The sequence below is a fragment of the Vulpes vulpes genome, chromosome 3, assembly GCF_048418805.1.
Source record: "Vulpes vulpes isolate BD-2025 chromosome 3, VulVul3, whole genome shotgun sequence".
Taxonomy (NCBI): Eukaryota; Metazoa; Chordata; class Mammalia; order Carnivora; family Canidae; genus Vulpes; species Vulpes vulpes.
The window spans coordinates 139,823,908-139,840,271 of record NC_132782.1 but is presented as its reverse complement, the minus strand read 5'-3'; positions in this window follow the sequence as shown (position 1 = coordinate 139,840,271).

The window sequence follows — 16,364 nt, the reverse complement described above, 5'->3', positions numbered from 1 at the left end:
CCACCTGTAGTCAAAAATCTGTGTATAACTTTTGACTCCTCAAAAACTTAATAACCTACAGATGCCTTAACAATAACATAGTCAATTAAAATATATTTTGCATGTTATATGTATTATATATTGTATTACAATAAACCTGAGAAAGAAAATGATAAGGAAGAGGAAAATACACTTACAGACCTGTATTTATCAAAAAACTATGCATTAGTGGACATATGTGTTCAAACTTTTGTTGTTTAAGGATATATATCCTTATCTATCTATCTATCTATCATCTATATCTTTACTTCTGATAAGAACTATCCAAAAATACAAAAGACATTTTCTGTCTTAACTGTGAGCCCCTTGAGAACAGGGACTTTGTCTGTTTTGTATACTGTTGTATTCCCAGGAATAAACTAAGGCCTATCACACAATATGTGCTTAACAATATAGTTGTTGGATGAATGAGTAAATAAATCTCTATACTTAATAACTTCTCTAATTTTGCCCTGGAATTTTCTAAATACAAATATTGTGTCAACTTCAAAATAGTACATCCCAATAGAACTTTAGTGTAAAAAGAGAGTCCATGTATTTTCAGCTATCTATATTCCTGAGTGGGTAAAGCATTATGAATGTAACTGCCATGTACAAATTGACAATCCTGAATGAACACAAATATTTTCTGCCTGGTTAATCTGATGTGTCTGTATTGCTTTACGGAAACCACAATAGAAGCATAGTGAGCTATTTGTGTACTGGAGATGAGACAGCTTCCGGCCCTGCCCTGTATCCACCGCTGAATACCTGACATGTTTTCTCTACTTTTCATTTCCACTATCATCCAGTTGGAAACACTGGATACATGTGAATTTGAAAAAAAGTGAAGAAATTGAAATCAACCTAGACAGCATTTTTAAGCTCTACCTCTGTTTGAGATCTGAAAAGTCATGATTTTTGCTCCCAGTTTCTATTTAGTGGAGAAGATAGTCACACACAAAATATAACTATGTATAAGTCAAGGCAGACTTTGAGAAATAATGCAACAGGTAAAAAACAAAATGAATGCAAAAGACAAGGGCTTAATTCCGAATGGAAGGATGACAAAGAAAAAGGTTTATGGATTGTCGGAACTGTTGGAATTAAGTATTAACGTCAAGAGGGTACTAACATTGATTAAAATAGGTATTTTTTGAACATCTAGTCAATAAATCCAGTGAATTCCTATCGATTTTCATTCCACTGAAATTTCTTGCATGATTTGACATGTTGGTTTCCATTCCATTCCTTCCTTGATATATTACTTTCATTTCTACTCCCAGGTCACTTTGTTCTTCTAATCCTCCTCCTCTTCTTTTGTAATAGCAGTGGTCTCCAACTTTCTCAATCCCTTAGGCAAAGGAAGTGTTTTCCCTAAGTGGCCCCAATAACCAGATCACAGTTAATTCACAGTCTACTGTATTTTAGCAATATTAGTAGGTTCTTAGTAGATAGACTACCTTTCTTTTCTTGAATTTTCAGCCAAGGAATTGCAACACACAAATTGAGTGGGATCAGTCACAACTCGGACAGCAGATAAATTGTTACTAATGAGTTTAAATACCAATGTTTCTAAATAATTTATCTTTTGAACAAATTATGAGAAATACTTAACCTTACAATAGTCTCAGAGTAAGATGCTTTCATTAGTGGGACACAGCTGGTATGCTGGAGATTACGTAGGATCCTTCAGCCTGCCTCATCTTGCTCTGCACAATTTGCTTTATTTTCCTGAATATCTTCTTAAGGAAGAGTCATCAACATGTTTGGGGCTGTTGTACACATTTGTTTGGCAATTTTTATGTGTATACAACATGGCAGCATCAAATGTACTACTTCTTGAAATAGGTCTAACTTGGAAGCTCCAATACTTTCCACAGTGGGTTCACAACAGTTTTAGTTAATCATGAGAGACCCAGAGAGAGAGGCAGAGACACAGGCAGAGGGAGAAGCAGGCTCCCTGCCCAGAGCCCGATGCGGGACTTGATCCCAGGACCCAGGGATCATGCCCTGAGCCGAAGGCTGACACTCAACCGCTGAGTCACCCAGGTGTCCCTGTACTAAAGATATTTCCTAATCCTTTGTATTTCAATCAAATGAGTTATCTGTCACACAATTAGTCAACCAGAATAAAAAGTGAAAGTCCCATATTGGGTCTTTGGCCCAATAACAGGACTCACATTTATCCAACTGATTAACAGAGATATGTGTATCATAGACACTTTAAGATAAAAAGTCACACAACAAATGAAAGGAAGCAATCTGGAAAAATATATATTGTTTAAGGGTAGAATTAACTAATTGGGGTCAAGTTCATCACTAGCAAGATGTCAAATTGCTTTCCAGTATCCATGATCTGTCATGTACATGGGACTATGTAGCAACATCAGTTAGACAAACTGGTGACACAACTTCAGCAAGATGACTTTCACATTTTTTCCACATCCCTCCTTTGCTTTAAAGACAAAATGACTGACTCTCTTAAGGCATTGTATGACTTAATATTTATTAATGAAAATACAAAAGTATGTGATCCTTGCAATATTTTTAAAACAATAATTATTTAGGATACATTCTTTTAAAGTCAAATTCCTGTCTCAAATGTTCTTAGATGTGAAATACTCATTTTCTCTCTTTTGAGAATACAGGTGATAAAGATATCACTGTTGTTTTTAACCATTGACAATCTCCCATAGCAAAACATCTTTCTGTAAGATATCCTAGAGCTGTTTTTAGTATGAACTAATCAATGAATTGGGCATAATAAAGAATATAATTTTTAGTATCAAAAAATTCTTGTAATATCCTTTATAGGTTTTCTTAAACCATAAGAAATAGCATAACTCCAGCATAAGATGGAATTTATTGTCAGAGTTGCTGAAGCTAATGTGTTGTTTCTGGAAATTGATTATTACTCTAGAGCCAGATATAGTGGGGATTTGTATATGTTTACCCAGTATACATGAACTGGAAATTTAGCCAATATATGGTCTATTTGCTCAAGCTAGACAGCTAATCTAGAAAATGCAGGTTCTTTAGTGTCCCATTTAGCCTGACTGTCTCCCCACTGATTCCATTATGGGAGACCTGCCAAATCTCTACTTCATTTGGGGCTGTGGAGACAGCCCTAAGAAAAATGTATGGGAGTTATTTTGTTGTGAGTTTTTAATCTTTTAAGTTTTCCACGGAAACTTGTTTCATTAAAATGGGAGAAACCTGTCAGAGAGCTGCCTCTGTAGTTTGTATTATTTCTTTAGATTTGGTGATCTGCTTTATGTATAGAATTTACCCTATGACGGTTTATTGTACTTTCTAAGCCATGGCTTTTCTGGCCATGTTTTGAATTTGCAATGACACTGTTTTGATTTAATTTGACATCTAATGTATGTTTTAGATTAGTTTGATTCTCACTTAAGGTAATATTTAATAATAGCCTGAGAATTTGAAAGATTTTTCTACCAGTCGTATATAGAATAGTTACTGGAGATGCCAATTTGTGCCACACGTACACATACAAATGTTATTTATTCCTTCAGTATCTGCTAATTTGTTCTTTTAAAAATGAATTTTTTGACTGGAGGCAGAATATGTCCTTTTCCTTGTGAAAAGCTATTTTCAAATTTTACCTTTGATCAAATTCACAAATACTTTAAAAAATAGATCATTTTTTGTATGGTAATATTATTCTCAGGAATATAAATGTGATGCTTCATTTTGTGACATTCTCTTTGGGAGTAGAACATTGTGGCATGGCAAATGGAACTTTCTGGGCTTTTTAACTTGTTTATATTCATTTTCTTTCTATTGTTCAAGATTTGAGCTAAATCTGTTTGTCTTATTGGTTCTTTTTTCCCCTATGCACAAATTCTGGGACCCTTAGATGCTCGGTGCACACAAATAATGTACAGGTTGTAGTCATAAGCAGTATTTAGTTACAAAAAGTTTTAAAAATAAAAATAACTTAGATTATCTTCAGCTTTGCACTCCTTAACTCTTCTGGAGAAAGTAGACTAGAATGTAGAGACTAATATCGGATAATTAATTCAAGGTCACATAATGAAGCGAGAATGAGAATTGTGTGTTCTTAATAGTCTACTAATCTTAATGGGCCTTCTCAAGAACTATGATTGATGGATTAGACTTATTAAACACTTAATATATATAGTAAATTATTCCAGAACTTTAAGTTTAGAAGGAAATACAGTAAATGTTAGGTATAGTCTCAATTTTCAACAAAATTCTAAGCCAATGGGTAAAGGAAGATGCACATGAATGTTATTGCATTTAAGAATCATAAAGGTCTTCATTCACTTAAAGCATTCTAGACACTGTGCCAAAGATTGAGGTTGAAATGATGAGTGACTTTGTATCTTCTACTCTTCTGTTATTTTTATTCTGAAAGAGAAAAATGTAATCAAAGAGTCATGTAATAAACAGTTATAGTGGAAGACCAAGATGAGTGAAATGAGAAGGTTTAGATACAAGTATATTGAAAAGTGAAAGATCTGGCTGTGTAAATAGTATTTTGTCTATATTTCAGCAAAATTCTATTTTATCTAGATGGTAAACTTACTGCAGGTGGGCCTACACCTCATACTGTTTTTGCATCCTCCACAGGACCTATATGAGGACCACACTATAAGTAGCCATCCTGCTCATCTGTAAGGCATGGCTACAAACAACTTCAGCAATGCCAAATTTGAAAAATTCTCCAGAAATTTTTTTGCCACCAGAAACAAGTGCCACACATTTTCTTAGCTAGTGATTCACTCTGACATGTTGAATACCCAGATTGAAATAATCCACAACTCAGAAAATTCCATGAGTATACAATAAAGACCTTTTGGCTCATTTACAAATAACCAAAACTTGAATGTTTTATTATCAAATATCCAGATAGTAGAGAGTCAGTGAACATTTGATAATTAAAGTAATGTACTCTACTAAGGCCATGTGTTCAGGGATTATTTTTATAACAAATAATTAGAAAACTATAATTAAAAGTATGAAGCATAGAGTGGCATATTTCCCTGAATTAGCATCTCTGATTTATTTAAAACGTTTTTATTTATTTTTATTTTTTAATTTTTTAAAAAGATTTTATTTATTTATTCATGAGAGACACAGAGAGAGAGAGAGAGAGAGAGAGAGAGAGAGAGAGAAGTAGAGACATAGGCAGAGAGAGATCCCAGGACCCTGAGATCATGGCCTGAGCCAAAGGCAGACGCTCAGCCACTGAGCCTCCCAGGTGCCCCTGATTTAAAACATTTTTATTCTTCTGCAATTTATTTCACCTTCAAATTTCTTGAAATTCTAGGCTCTTATTGTCAAAATGTCCCTTTAACACTTTCTGCCTCCCCTCTCTCAGTACTGGAAAACTTGTAGTTCTTGGGCCTGACGGTAAAAGAATCAACTTTAGTGATTTATTCAAGCTCAGCTTTGCCATTAATTGTATGATCGTAAGTATGTAAAACTTAATCTAACTGAACGTCACCTCCTTATCCATAAATTGTGGACAGTAACACCAACCTATAGTGCCTTTATAGCGTGAAGATTAAATGAAATAACATAAAAAAAGCAAACAACAGAATGACTGCCTATAATGGGTGGCCAATCCTCCTGGCATTCAAGGAGAAATATCAACATACTCAAATTAAGAGGTTAAGGTATGCCATTTGATGTAAGCAATATTTCACAATGTTAAAAAACAATGTTGTTATTCCCCTTCGTCTCACATAAAATGTCTTGAATAAGTAAAGGAAGAAAGGGTGTGGACAACTAAGGAATAATCTTCAGCAAAGTGATCCAGTATGTTCTATAGTTACCAGCAAGTTAATTTCGCTCAAACTACAAAAACAATTAACATTGTATAGAGTGTTATAAAATTTGCAAATAAATTGAATATGTTGGCTTACTCTCTAGAGACGCAAAGACCAGATTCTGGAATTTGGGTGATTTTTGCATCCAATCAAGATGTGGACCGGTGAAGAGTGATGTTCTTTCCCAAAAAAGCTAAGGCCAATTAATATGGCACTAAAGAAGTCAGAGCAATGAGAATGTTGGACTCAAGGCTTTGACTTGTTCTTGAAGCACTCAACCATCCACTTAATCCCCATACTCTTCTAAGCCTAGTAAGGGAAAAGAAATTAAGATTTTTCTTTCTAAATATTTACCAGAGGTCAGCACGGTGTTAGCCATTTTATAAGATTACCGTGTTAGAATACACAGTCCAGGGGTGCTGGCGTGGCTCGGCCGGTTAAGACTCTGACTCTTGGTGTCAGCTCAGGTCGTTGAAATCAGGGTCTTGAGATCAAGCTCCATGTCAGGCTCTGCTCAGCAGAGAGTTTGCTTAAATTTCTTCTCCCCCTTCACTCTGCCCCTCCTTGCCCTTGTGCTCATATGCATGCGCACTGTCTCTCTCAAATAAATAAATCTTAAAAAAAAAAAAAAAGAATGCACAGTCTAAACATCAATCCAACAAACCTTAGGTAGGAGTCACCATCACAAACTGACAGAGGTAAGATCTTCAGAGGTGTCAATCTTTGCTACTGTAAGAGGAAAAACTGAGACTTAAATCCAACCTTGCCTAATTATTACTCCTAAACTTTCTGCCATACTCCACTGTATTTTTTAATCAAGACAAACAAACTGGGGATTTTCTGGCTTCCAGGAAACTGTGCGTTTGAAGACAACTCTCTTTGTGACAATACTCAAGTGTGGCGGTTCATTATAACTGCATAAGGTTCTTGCTATCAACTTCACAACTTGGTGCTCTGAGAGTGATAATGACTGTATTACCCATGATGTGGTGTTTGTTTAGCTAGTTTTGTCAAACTGAAAGGCCAAGGGAGAGAACTTTGTGCCATCTATTTCTGAGACAACTGTGAGATGAAAATGAAACTCTGTTTCTAATACAAACCCAAAATCAATCAAGAGAGTCTAAATTACCTAGAAATATCTTCGCCACTCCATCTTGGATGAGATCATTCCCAGAAAAATTGTTGAAAAAGAAACAGGTGAACACCTAACTTCACATAATCAGCTCATTCTTTTTCCTGTTTTTAGAGGATACTTGGAAAAGGGGCCAAAACATAAATCCTCAGGCAATGAAGTAGGGGTTAATGTTTTCCATCATTAATAGCTTCTGGAAAAATATAAAATCATTATGTGGCACCACTGATGTTGTGCGAATTTCAGCAATAGTCAAAATGCACTAAACTAGTGTATAAAAGCTTCCACGCTTCCAGACTAAGTAGTCATGTGTCTTATCTCAAAACCCAGTTACATGTAGCTTTCCGCTGGACTGATTGGAGAGAACAACAAACCTGAAGGAATTTCCTGACTAAGAAAGAACAAATGGCAACTGTGTTATGATACCAAGAGTGAAAAATAATTAACTTAATAGGAGCTTTGATTCTGTGGAAGATGAAAAAGTATCAGGCTTGCTTTGAGCATGTTGGTGAAACTTTATTTGAATTAGTAATTTCCTGGAATCTGTATTTGCATGTAGAACATTTTAAATGTCAATGCAGTGCTTCACACAATGCCTACACCGTGGAGAGCCCTCAATCAATGAAAGAATAAAAAAAGAAAATCCAATTCATTCAGTGAATCTTTCTTATTTTCTGTTTAAAAATACATTTCAGACTACATTGCGCGTGTCTGACGAGTTCTCATTCCATGGGACGTGTTTTAAATGTTTTTCTCTCTTTCATGGCAGAAGAGGCCCGTTTTGTTTTGTGTTGTGTTGTGTTTTGTTTTTGAAGTTTGCACATGTTGAACATCTGGATGTTGTAACATCAAAGTCAGTTGACACAGCAAGCCAATAGACATGATTTTTGCTCATAACCAAATGAGATGCATGATTGCCTTTTATCAAGCTTCTTCTTAACTCAGTGAGTAGAATCAGTCTCTGATCAATAAATAACAAATCATCTGTTTCATAAATCAGACCTGTCAAAGCAAAGCAGAGCTTCGTGCTGGGTACCCTCTTCTGTGTTTGCTCGGGCCTGGTAGCATCTGGTTAATAAAAAGGGCTTCTTATATGCTTGACAGTTGTTTGGATATTCCATTTCAGCACTGTTCAAGGGGCCCAGCTCTTTAGGCTTACTACGGTGCCTCCTCCTCTCTTCCCCTCTATACTTCTGAGCTGAGATTCTCATCTTCTGTGCAGGTGAAAGAACTGGAGGGATGAGAAAGAGAAGCACATACGTGGGTTGCTGGTTTGATTTTTTAAAGATTTTTTGGTTAATCTTTGCTAAAATCACTATATTTCTTTGAACTACATACAGTTTCCTCCCACCAAAATGATCCATCATGAATCGAGGGGTATTAACTTGTGATTTCAACCATAATTTTCTTTCTTTTGTATTTATTCCTCTGTGAATAATAATATTAACGGTTAGCATTTATTAGTACCCTTCTTGCTCTCGGCTCTCAATAGTAAGCTGACCCCTTAATTCTTACAAAAATCTTTTGAAACAAATGCTGTTATCATCTGTATTAGAAAGATGAGAAGCAGAAGTTAAATTGGGTGTTCAAAGTCAGGTAGGTTGTGTTAGAGCCCAGAAAGTCAAATTTCACAGCCCACACTTGAAACCAGTGTTTCTTCATATTCTCTTTCTATCTTGCCTCCTCCTTTCCAACTCAAATGTGATAACTTCCTGCAATGCCCGGATAAGTTCCTCTAAGAAACAACTCCATTCTACATGTGTCCAGGTCCTGCTGCCTTGATGAAACAGTATACACAAGACTACCTCTAACTCATTCTTCAATTGCCCCCTAGTTTATTCATGCACAAATTCTGATGTATTATGCTTTATGTCCTTTTTGAGTAAGAACCCCATGTAATAACTTTTTTCATAACCTGAAGCATCTAGTTAAGAGTAATCCATTGAGTGTGGAGTAAGGGTTTATGTGACATTTGTATTTCCTACTATATCTATATGAGATCCTGAATATTATGATTGGTTCGGTTTGTTTAGACTGTGTGATTTCTGGAATAATTAGAGTTTTTTACTCCATATGCCAGGCTTTTCAAACATTTCTGGATTAGAGTTATATCAAATAATTATTAAATAAAATTATTTTAACAAAATTAATTCTGTGGTTAAGAATGGAATATGATGGATGATTCCACGTCAGTAAATTTCCATTATTAAGAGTGGTATAATAATAGAATTCATCATAAAAGAAAATGAGCTAAGCTTTTCTTCTTTTTCTTCTTCTTTAAAATCATTGCATTCAGTTTTCAATCTTATATTCAAATACTTTGAGGATGACAGTTGGGTATTGTCCTTCCCTGTCTGGACTGCAAGTGAAACTCTTACAAAAAAAATCCAGAAGGGAGGGAGACTCATTTCTTTTTCTTTAGGATATTCATCTTTTTTACTTCTCTCTAGTACATTTTTGCCTGTTTCCCGTTTCATCTTTCATTTCATTTCTGTGCAAAATCCTTCCTTATAGAATTTCCTTCCCGGTATTTGACTATCAGCAGACAAAGCAGTGAACTTCAAATTTAGTGTGTGTGTGTGTGTGTGTGTGTGTGTGTGTGTGTGTGTCTATTTATATGTAGAAGCAATTGAGATCATGAACTTGCATCAGACTGCCTGTTCGGTTGTGTGACCTTGGGCAAGTTACTTAATCCTGTTTTGCCTCAGTCTCCCCTCTTTACGCAGAGGAGTATAATACCCATGCAAAAGTGTTGTAATATGAATTAAGCAAGCTAAAAATTTTAAAGCATTTACATCGGAACTTGGTACATTGTAAGTGCTGTGAAAGTGTTTGCTAAATGAATAAATAATGTTGAGAATTTATTCAAAGCCTTCTATGCACTTACAAACTAAGCTCCATAATGCCGCTACAAAGTGATTATATTGCTTTATATTTATTTCACAGTAGGTGACAAAGCATAAAAAAAGGGCTTGGAAAAAAATGTCTGGTTTTCTCACTATCATTCTTTCACTCCAGCACTTTAACTGTACAATTAAAAGTTATTTTCTGGAGATGTGGGACAAGTCATCTTTCCTGGAGAGTTTTATTCCGTCTTTTACATCAAAACAAGCAGTAAAGGTTGAAAACCCTTTGTTTCTGTACTTCAGGGTGTCTGTTGCCTGTGAATCTCTATTCTCCCAATGTCCTTTTGAGAACAGGGCTCAGGAGGGCTTTGGGATTAAACATTGTGCATTCTATGAACTCTGACAGGCAGCTAATTGTACCTGGCACATGCCTCTTGTCTTGTTAGCTTTCTGATTTTGGCATCATTGGTATTGCCTGTCCTATTCCTCCTGAATTTAATCCATCTTTGGAGACAATACGGCCCAACTATTTCCTACTGTTCATTGTATTCTTTGAACTTAATTTACTTCTTATTAAATTTGGCTCCTGCTTCATTCACTCCATTCATTGACTCTCCAAGTAATAAGTCACTTGAAGCAACATCATATGCATTATGCTTAGATAATAAGAATTGATAGTTTCCCCTTCTATGTCGTAGAAGGTTTCAGCTATATATATATTTTTTAATTTGGAAAACTTCAGAGTTAAAGCTGATCCCAAATGGCATTCACAGAGCAGTCTCACACAAATGACTCATGGCAGGTGCATAAATATGCGCTCTCTTCATCCTGTTCAATGTGCCAGAGCCCATTTTTCTTATCACTTATGGTGATGCTTTTCTACTGAGCCAATTTGTTCAGTGTATCTTCATTCAGTCAGAGACTGAAATATTCCCCCCAATTGTCTGGGTCAATGTTTTTCAGAGGAGAAATCTTTTTGATTCACCTCAAGTATATTGTGTATTTTTATCTACACTTGGACATTTAAAAACCATCTCATTAATCCCTAAAAGCTACAAAGGAGCATGTTATTACTGCCTCCCAGTTGTTTGAGGCATGACATATTTGATGGTTATAAAACCAAAGTTTGCACATTTGAATATATAAGTGTGCAGAAGTCCAGAGTCCAGTAAGAACACTAGAGTTTAAAATGAGTTTTGAAAAAAAGAATACAATAAAAGAAAGAAATTTGGGTTAGAACTAGAGATCAAAGCAGGATTGACTATATAAAGATTCCTAAATTTATAATTTCTTTCAGCTATTTTGGTTTTTATTATTTATTTGTTTGTTTGTTTATTTATTTATTTATTTTAAATTTGAGGTGGAGGGTGGTGCTGGTCCATCTTACACCTTGCAACTCTCTTCTTGGTATTTTGAAATCCCTTATATTCTTTATTGCTTAAGTCCTTATCACTGCTTTTTTCCTGTCTTCAGAGTCTCAAGTCCACCCGCTTTCTTTTCTACTTTTACTATAGAAAACTTCAAAATACCAAAAGTTTAAAGAATAATTTCAAAATGCTGATATCAAAATACTAAGATTTGTATAATTTCAATATTTGTCATATTTTCCCCAGGTCTTCTTTTTCAGAGGCAAACAATCCAGATATATTTACAAATTCTATACATATGTCTTTGCAATCCATTTTGTCCTTTATCTGTTCTCCAACACACCCATCAAACTTAGTTTTACATATACCCTTCCAATGTGTTTCTGTCTTTCACAAATACTTGTATTGCCATACTGCATATTACTGATTTGCATGCTCTTAAATATGGACAAATTGTATCATACTAAACGCATTTTCACAATTTTTATTCAGTTTCGTGAGATGTATCCACTTGGATATGTGCAACTCTAATTCATCCAGTTGAATAGTTTTGTGCTATTCAATCACATGCTTTACCACCGATTGCTTATTTAGTTTCCTGCCAAGGGATAGCCATTCCCAATCTTGACCTTGTGTACATTGTTGTTAATGAATGGTCTTGTTTGTGTTTTCTTGTAGAAATGTTATACTGAAGGTTTTCTAGGAGTGAGATTATTGGGTTGAAGTGTATATCCTGGTTTTCCTGTAGACTGATAAATTCCTTAACTAATGTGGCTCTGTCCGTTTACATGTCTACTCGCTGTGTACAGAACTCTGTGTTTATTTGCATCCTCCTTGTTCTTTTCCAAGTTGCTGAATATACTGTTATACTTATAAAGTTACATTTCTCTATTTATAAAAGAAGTTGACCGTATCTGTGAATCCTTTGCCCATTGTTTTGGTTGGGTGGTTTGTCTTTTCCTTTGGACTTGTGGAAGTGCTTTATATATTCTGGATATTATTCCTTTGTTGATCTTATGATTTGCAAATATTTCTCAGGCTACATCTTTATTTATGGTGGATTGACACTTCATTTATTTTTGACTCTGCTGTTATTTTTTTTTAATGTACTGAAATGTATCAATCTTTTGCCTTTATGGATGTGGGTTTTTTTTTTTTAATCTGTTTCAAAATCCTTCTCTATTACCAATTTAAAAAGATATCCCCTTAGATTATTCTAAAAGTTTAAAATTTTGTTCTTTTACTTTTAAACAAAATCTATTTTTCCTGTATGGGATATGGTACAGATAATCAATTGATCCAAAGCCATTTATTGAATTGCTGATGCTTTGTCCTCCGCCATCTCCATCATATCCCTAGATTTCACATGTGCATCATTCTAGGCTCTTTTATTTTTTAAGATTTTATTGATTTATTCATGAGAGACACACAGAGAGAGACAGAGGCAGAGGCAGAGAGACAGGCTGTCACAGACCAGGGTTGCCCATTCTAGGCTCTTTTTAAAGTTCTACTGATCCTGGATCCCCGGGTGGCTCAGCTGTTTAGCGCGCCTGTCTTTGGCTAAGGGTTTGATCCTTGGAGATCCAGGATCGAGTCCCACATCGGTCTTCCTGCATGGAGCCTGCTTCTCCCTCTCCCTGTGTCTCCGCCTCTCTCTCTCTCATGAATAAGAGAATAAAATCTTAAAACAAAAAAAGTTTTACTTATCTGTTCACTAATCCCAGAATAAAAAGCACACCATCTTAGCTTACTAGGGCTTAAACTTTTTTAAGCTACTTGTAAAGAATTTCCTCCTGCTTATAATTATTGAAAAACTTTCTTATTCTTTAGTTTTGTTCTTTGCTATTTGAACTTTAGTATTGGCTTATAAAGTTTTATGTAACAGCTATAAGGCTTTTAACTGGGATCGTATTAAATTTATGGACTAACTTGAACAAATTGGATATCATCAGAAAATTTTACTTTCATCCATTGACTTGAAACATTTCTTCATGTATTTAGATTTTATTTTACTTCTTTCTATAATTTTATTACATATTTTTACAATTATTCCTAGATATCTTTTAAGTTTTGTTGTTATTGTGAATGTTATTTTTTCTCTAACATTTCTTATATATTTTTGATAGTATTGGGATGCCATTAATTTGCATTTGTAAATTTTGCCAAATTCACTTGTTAGATTTATTTATCTACTGACTTTCTTAGATTTTATTGGTAAATGACCATATCAACTGAAAAAAAATATTTTTTTCCTCTATTTTCAAATATCACTCTTGTCTTTCTTCTCATGTATTATTTCATGGGCTAGGACCTTGATACAACTTCATCAGGGGTGATATGAATGTATCTTGCTCAGAATTTTAATAGGGTAATATTTACATTTCATGCTCAAAAGAGAATCTTGGAAACCCTCTTTAGAAGAATGTGGATAAACATTTTTTAAAAGATTTTATTTATTTATTCATGAGAGACAGAGACACAGGCAGAGGGAGAAGCAGGGTCCTCACAGGGAGCCTGACACAGGACTCGATACTGGGTCTCCAGGATCACGCCCTGGGCCAAAGGCGGTGCTAAACCATTGACCCACCCAGGCTGCCCAGTAATCATTTCTGATAACATTCTCCTTCTTGGAATTGTTCCCATACAGCTTGTATTATGAAATCTTTGGTGCAGGATGATTGGACATGTTGATCTTACCAAGGGCAGTTGGAAGTCTTATGATGATTTTAAATTATACTAGAAGCAAGAAATTGTGTTAAGCTGTTAAACGTCTAAAAAAAATAGAGTAGTTGATATTATAAAATTGTACATGTATAATAATGGATACTTAACAAGGTTAAGTGATATGGTTATGAATATATAAATATTATGTGATGAACTTAGAACTCAAACCTTGTAACAACATAGGCAAAACCATACTTTGCAGCACAAATATGTCTGCTACATAAATGGTTTTTCCCTTGCTATAAAATGTGAGGTAATTAAAGGGTGATCTTTGTGTCCCAAAACTGAGCAATCACTTTTCTCTCATGTTCTTTCCTCCAATCTGTTCTGAAGGTCAATAGAAGATAAGCCTTACTCTCTTGAAGGACCAACTGATGGAACTGATTTATGATGTTAAAAAGACTCACATTTTATCAGTACTTTCCCTTTTCCCCATCTTCTTATTCTAAAGAATTTAGAGATTAAATAAAAGAAAATGAGTGCTTTGCATCTAGATTTTTAATTAATTAATTTTTATTTATTTATTTATTTATTTATTTATTTTTTGCATCTAGATTATTCTGTACTGAACTAAAAATGTGTTCCTTTCTCTCAGAATCTAGTTTTTCTACTTTATGGTTTTCAACCTATTTTTCTATATTTAATTCTATAATTAGTAATTTTATCAAATTCAATATGCCTGCCAAATTAGACTACTCACTTTCTATTTAACAAAACATCTCTACACATAGTCGTCTCCAAAATCTTGCCACACTAATTGTCCCACTCCCATGAAAAATTTTTACCTTCTTTCTCTGGGTAGCAAAATTTATCAATCTTATAAAAATCTTATAAGATCCAGCAAAATACTACTCCTTTAATGAAAATGTCTGATTCTTACAGGACTTGTCTCCTAATTCACCCTTCCCACCAATTATCACTTTATATTTCACTTGAGGTTCCCATTCAATTTTATCTGATGTTATTCATTAAATATGCTTATCCCAGTTTGCTACTAGGTAAAAGAATCTAGCTTATGTGGGAGAATTCACATTGCATAAATTCACCCATTTAAAGTTCACAGTTAAATAATTTATTGAAAAAGCATATTCCCTAGAGTTGTGCAATCATTATGACAATCTAATTTTAGAATATTTTATCACCCCCCAAAGAGATTTCATATCTATTAGCAATCATTCCCCATCTCCCCAGTTACCAAGCCTCAGGCAACTACTAACTAACTTTCTGTTTATATAAATTTGCCCATTCTGGACATTTCACACAAATAGAATCATGTAGTATGTGACTGACTTCTTTCACTTAGCATGATGTCTTCAAAGTTAATTCATGTAATAGTATATATTAGTATTTAATTTCTTTTTATTGCCAAAAGTATTCCATTATATGGACATACCACAGTTTGTTTAACCACTCACCATTGATTAAAAATTGAGGTTGTTGCTACCATTTGGCTATTGTGAATTACTGCTATAAATATTTGTGTACAAGTTTTTATGTGGACATATGTTTTCACCTCCCTTGAGTATATACTTAGAAGTAGAATTGTCAGCTCATACGGTGACTCTGTTTAAGATTCCTCGGAATCTTAAAGTGCCTGCACAATGGTTGTGAAATGGTATCTCACTGCTTTGACCTGCATTTCTTTCGTTTTTTAAAATATTATTTATTTATTTTAGGGAGAGAGAGAGCAGGGGGATGGGCAGAGGGAGAAGGAGAGAGAGAATTTCAAGCAGGCTCCCTACTGAGCACAGAGCCCAACACAATCATTCTGTTCCATTTGGCTACCCAATAATACCTCAGTGTCACAACTAATTAGTGCCAAACCAGTGTCTCTTCCTTAATATGACATGTAGTTCCAGTGGTATTCATCCCATTTTTTTTTTTTACTTAAATTCAATTTGCCTCCATCCCATGTTTCTAATAATTGTGCTGATTCTGTTCAGAGTAAAAAGCCACATAAATCCATCCCAAATCTGAACATAGCCACTCATGGCTCTGATGATGATATTTCAATCCTGGACATCACAGAAGCAGCAGAAGTCTAAGGCTGAAAAAACACACATTTAGTAGGAACTTGTACAGGGAGATCTTCTCCTTCTACAAGAATTACATTTGTGGCGTGAATTTTAGATGTTAAAGTGACCGTAGCTTTAGAAATTTGACCTATTTGTGCATATAAATAGGTCAGCACTGGGGGAGGTAGCACTGTCAGGAGTGAGGAGATAGACAGGGGAATGGGATATGCCAGACCAAGACCCCCACCTACTCCCTTCTTTCAATAGTGCTTTATTCAATTCCAGGTATAGTGTGTTTCAACAGGTCCAGCATGCAGTAAGACAATGGGATCCTATTGGAGACTGAGTAGTTCCCCCTCACCCAGGGGTGTGAAGTAATTCACCCATTCTGGTGGTATATCCCATTGCAAATTCCAGTAGATAATTCCTTTTCCAGCTTC